This window comes from Staurois parvus, unplaced genomic scaffold (genome assembly GCF_062004578.1).
Source record: "Staurois parvus isolate SC_StPar_1 unplaced genomic scaffold, SC_StPar_1.0 ptg000647l, whole genome shotgun sequence".
Taxonomy (NCBI): domain Eukaryota; kingdom Metazoa; phylum Chordata; class Amphibia; order Anura; family Ranidae; genus Staurois; species Staurois parvus.
This window is the reverse complement of record NW_028318443.1, coordinates 1,456,090-1,461,564: the sequence shown is the minus strand read 5'-3', so window position 1 is coordinate 1,461,564 and position 5,475 is coordinate 1,456,090.

Here is a 5,475-nt window from a genome sequence, read left to right as displayed (position 1 = left end):
TCTGGGCAGCATAGGGAACTGAAAGAGTTAAAAAAATGTTTGAAATGAAAATGCTTGTAAATGCAATTTGCCACGTTTACAAGCATTTTGCGTTTGAAACGATGATAAAATCAACTGCTGAACGCAAGTTATCTGCATTCAAAAAAAAGGACTGTAAACTCAACTGCCTGTAAACGACTGTAAAGGACGATGTGTACACGGACACATAGGACAACATTAGGGAGAGTTCAGGGGCTGCTGAAAAAAACGCTGAACAGCTCCTAAACGTGAGTTTATCAGCTGCAGTGTACATGGGCCCCTTATATTATATATATATTTGCAACCATCAAATTTAAACTGTGTTTATAATTTTTATTGTGCTGTAGAAGAAGTTAAGTGATGGTGGGGTAATAGTACCCTTGATATTAGCTCCATAGTTTATGATTGGTCTGGACATGGCGGGTGTTGGCGACAATGTTGCCATTTTACTCTAATTGGTGAAGAGTTTCTGTAATCTTTATTATTGTTTGATAGTTGTTCCATTTTTCTGCATCATTTCATGAAATCATTTCGCATTCATATCACATCAGCCTATGGTTAACCGTCTGTGACCGCTTCCTCTTTGGTAAAGTATAGCCAAGTATGACAAAAAATGAAGTGGTAATGAAGTGTTACTGAGGCTGGGGAAGTGATTCCACTCACAATGTGGTTAGCCTAATGTTTATGCACATTACTGTAGATATGGTTTAGATTTCAGCATTTGTGTGGTTGGTACATCCTGCTCAAAATATAATACATTATCTATGTATATTAACCCCTTCATGCCTAAGGGTAAAACAAATCGAAATGCCTAAGCACAATTCTGCAATGTTGACATGTGATAGTAAAACCGTCCATATCATCACAACTACTTCGTACATCCAGGTGGATTATACCGCGTTTTTTTCAGGACAAATTGGGTTTTCATTTGGTGGTAAATGGTAATGAATATCTCCTGATTTTTTTTATTATCAAAGGAAAACTGGCCCAAAATAGTAAAAACAAATAATGTTTTTAATTTAGCTGTGTTTCTTGTTACTGCCATAACCTACCACCAAAGAACAACCCAAAATACATTCTCCAGCTCTTGACGATCGCAGCGATACCATATATTGTATGTGTATGTTATTTGTACCCGTAGTACAGCCCAGAAACAATAGTGCGCATTTTGTTTTGTTTTTTTTGTTTATTTACCTAAAACACACTGACACCAAATTTCTTTTTTTTAAATTCTGACCTTTGACACACATCCTGGCACTGAACTAGATCAAACCTTGATCTAGGTATTTTTTCCAGTGGGGGAGCAATGTATACAGTGGGGGAGCAGCATATACAGTAGGAAAGCAGTGTATACTGTGAGGGAGCAGCGTATACAGTGGGGGAGCAGTGTATACAGTGAGGGAGCAGCGTATACAGTGGGGGAGCAGTGTATACAGTGAGGGAGCAGCGTATACAGTGGGGGAGCAGCGTATACAGTGAGGGAGCAGCGTATACAGTGGGGGAGCAGCGTATACAGTGAGGGAGCAGCGTATACAGTGGGGGAGCAGTGTATACTGTGAGGGAGCAGCGTATAAAGTGAGGGAGCAGCATATACAGTAGGAAAGCAGTGTATACAGTGGGGGAGCAGCGTACACAGTGAGGGAGCAGTGTATACAGTGGGGGAGCAGCGTATAAAGTGAGGGAGCAGCGTATACAGTAAGGGAGCAGTGTATACAGTGGGGGGGCAGCATATACAGTAGGAAAGCAGTGTATACTGTGAGGGAGCAGCGTATACAGTGGGGGAGCAGCGTATACAGTGGGGGAGCAGTGTATACTGTGAGGGAGCAGCGTATAAAGTGAGGGAGCAGCATATACAGTAGGAAAGCAGTGTATACAGTGGGGGAGCAGCGTACACAGTGAGGGAGCAGTGTATACAGTGGGGGAGCAGCGTATAAAGTGAGGGAGCAGCGTATACAGTAAGGGAGCAGTGTATACAGTGGGGGGGCAGCATATACAGTAGGAAAGCAGTGTATACTGTGAGGGAGCAGCGTATACAGTGGGGGAGCAGCGTATACAGTGAGGGAGCAGTGTATACAGTGGGGGAGCAGTGTATACAGTGGGGGGGGCAGCGTATACTGTGAGGGAGCAGTGTATACAGTGGGGGAGCAGCGTATACAGTGAGGGAGCAGTGTATACAGTGGGGGAGCAGCGTATACAGTGAGGGAGCAGTGTATACAGTGGGGGAGCAGTGTATACAGTGGGGGGGGCAGCGTATACTGTGAGGGAGCAGTGTATACAGTAGGGGAGCAGCGTATACTGTGAGGGAGCAGTGTATACAGTGGGGGAGCAGCGTATACAGTGGGGGGGCAGCGTATACTGTGAGGGAGAAGCGTATACAGTAGGGGAGCAGCGTATACTGTGAGGGAGCAGTGTATACAGTGGGGGAGCAGTGTATACAGTGGGGGGGCAGCGTATACTGTGAGGGAGCAGTGTATACAGTGGGGGAGCAGCATATACAGTAGGAAAGCAGCGTATACAGTGGGGGAGCAGTGTATACAGTGGGGGAGCAGCATATACAGTAGGAAAGCAGCGTATACAGTGAGGGAGCAGTGTATACAGTGGGGGAGCAGCATATACAGTGGGGGAGCAGCGTATAAAGTAAGGGAGGAGTGTATACAGTGGGGGAGCAGTGTATACAGTAGGGGAGCAGTGTATACAGTGGGGGAGCAGCATATACAGTGGGGGAGCAGCGTATAAAGTAAGGGAGCAGTGTATACAGTGGGGGAGCAGTGTATACAGTAGGGGAGCAGTGTATACAGTGGGGGAGCAGCGTATACAGTAGGGGAGCAGTGTATACAGTGAGGGAGCAACCTATACAGTGAAGGAGAAGCGTATACAGTAGGGGAGCAGCGTATACAGTGAGGGAGCAGCGTATACAGAGGGGGAGCAGCGTATACAGAGGGGGAGCAATATATACAGAGGGGGAGCAGTGTATACAGTGGGGGAGCAGTGTATACAGTGGGGGGGCAGCGTATACTGTGAGGGAGCAGCGTATACAGTGGGGGAGCAGCATATACAGTAGGAAAGCAGCGTATACAGTGGGGGAGCAGTGTATACAGTGGGGGAGCAGCGAATACAGTGAGGGAGCAGTGTATACAGTGGGGGAGCAGCATATACAGTAGGAAAGCAGCGTATACAGTGAGGGAGCAGCGTATACAGTGAGGGAGCAGTGTATACAGTGGGGGAGCAGCGTATACAGTGAGGGAGCAGTGTATACAGTAGGGGAGCAGCGTATACAGTGGGGGAGCAGCGTATAAAGTAAGGGAGCAGTGTATACAGTGGGGTAGCAGTGTATACAGTAGGGGAGCAGTGTATACAGTGGGGGAGAAGCGTATACAGTAGGGGAGCAGTGTATACAGTGGGGGAGCAGCGTATACAGTAGGGGAGCAGTGTATACAGTGAGGGAGCAGTGTATACAGTGAGGGAGCAACCTATACAGTGAAGGAGAAGCGTATACAGTGAGGGAGCAGCGTATACAGAGGGGGAGCAGCGTATACAGAGGGGGAGCAATATATACAGAGGGGGAGCAGCGTATACAATGGGGGAGCAGTGTATACAGTGGGGGAGCAGCGTATACAGTGGGGGAGCAGCGTATACAGTGGGGGAGCAGTGTATACAGAGGGCGAGCAGGATTTGTGTTGGGAGGGGGATTGGGGGGAAATGGATTTGTGAGGGATTGGAGGGAAATGGATTTGGGGGACAGGTTATGTGTTGGCAAGAGGGATTGGAGGGAAATGGATTTGGGGGGGATTGGAGGGAAATGGATTTTGGGGGAGAAGATTTGTGTTGGGAGGGGGGATTGGGGGGAAATGGATTTGGGGGGGATTTGAGGGAAATGGATTTGAGGGGGATTGGAGGGAAATGGATTTGGGGGGAGAGGATTTGTTTTGGAATGGGGGATTGGGGGGAATTGAATTGGGGGAGTAGAGGGAAATTGATTTGGGTGGGGATGATTTCTGTTGGGAGGGGGGATTGGGGGGAATGGATTTAGGGGTAGAAGATTTGTGTCGGGAGGGGGGATTGGGGGGGGGGTGAATTTGGGGGGAAAGGATTTGTGTTTGGAGGGGGGATTGGGGGGATTGATTTGGGGGAGAGGATTTGTTTAGGAAGTGGGGATTGGGGATAATGGATTTGGGGGGAGAGAATTTGTGTTGGGAGGGGAGTTTGGGGGAAATGGATTTGGGGGGAGAAAATTTGTGTTGGGAGAGGGTATTGGAGGGTGGATTTGGGGGGGAGAGGATTTGAGTTGGGAGGGGGTATTGAGGAGAAATGGAATGGGAGGAGAGGATTTGTGTTTGGAGGGGGGATTGGTGGGAATGAATTTGGGGGGAGAGGATTTATGTTGAGAAGGGGGGTAGGCGGATGGATTTTAGGGGAAAGGATTTGTATTGGGAGGGGGGATGGGGGGATGGATTTGAGGGGGAAGGATTTGTGTTGGGAGGGGGGATTGGGGGGAATGGATTTAGGGTGATAGGATTTGTGTTGGGAGGGGGTATTGGGGGAGTGGATTTGGAGGGGAGAAGATTTGTGTTGAGATGGGGGATTGGGGGGTGAATTTGGGGGTGAGGATTTGTGTTGGGAGGGGGTATTGGGGGGGAGAGGATTTGTGATGGGAGGGGGTATTGGGGGGTGGATTTAGGGGGAGAGGATTTGAGCTGGGAGGGAGGATTTGGAGGGGGAGGGGAGGTTTTGTGCAGATGGATGGATTTTTTGGAGGGGGAATTTTTGCTCATTATTGTGAAAATAGATAAAGTTTAGGAGGGATGTAGTATTTCTGCCTCTGACCATGGACTATCCCTTCTAGGCATTTACATCCCGCCCACCGACCCTTTCTTGTAATCTTCTATATACATTGAGAACACAGGGCTTATTTTCTGAGAAAATCAGAAGGTCAACATTTGGATTAAAAGGCAAAAGCATAAACCCCGGGAGTACTGGCTCTGTCACACCTTTGACACATGGGCCTATGTATTTTGTTATGTGGTGTTGAGACTTTCTGTCTGGGGAGCTGTACAACCTTTTTATTGGTTTTTCCTGTTCCATATTGTAATACTCTGTGACACGAGATGACTTCAGTCTTCTGGGTGGAATCATTACGGGGCAGAAGAAAATAACTATGGAGCACAGCAACAGAGAGGAGGTGAGTGCTGCAATCAGAGCTTTTGGGGGTTTTTTTGTTTTTTTTCTGTAAACCCCTCTTGGGGCACCATTCTTGAAATGAAATGAACTAATTTGGGTATTAAAGAAATATTTCCAGCAATGTTAAATAAATCAAAATGTGTTATCTAATTTTGTAAACCAAAAATGTAAAAATATTCCAGGCTGTGGTCTCACTGATATTAAAATGTATTGTAAACATAAAATATTAAATACTACCTGTATAGAACATACAGAAACAAAATATCATGAACCATATAA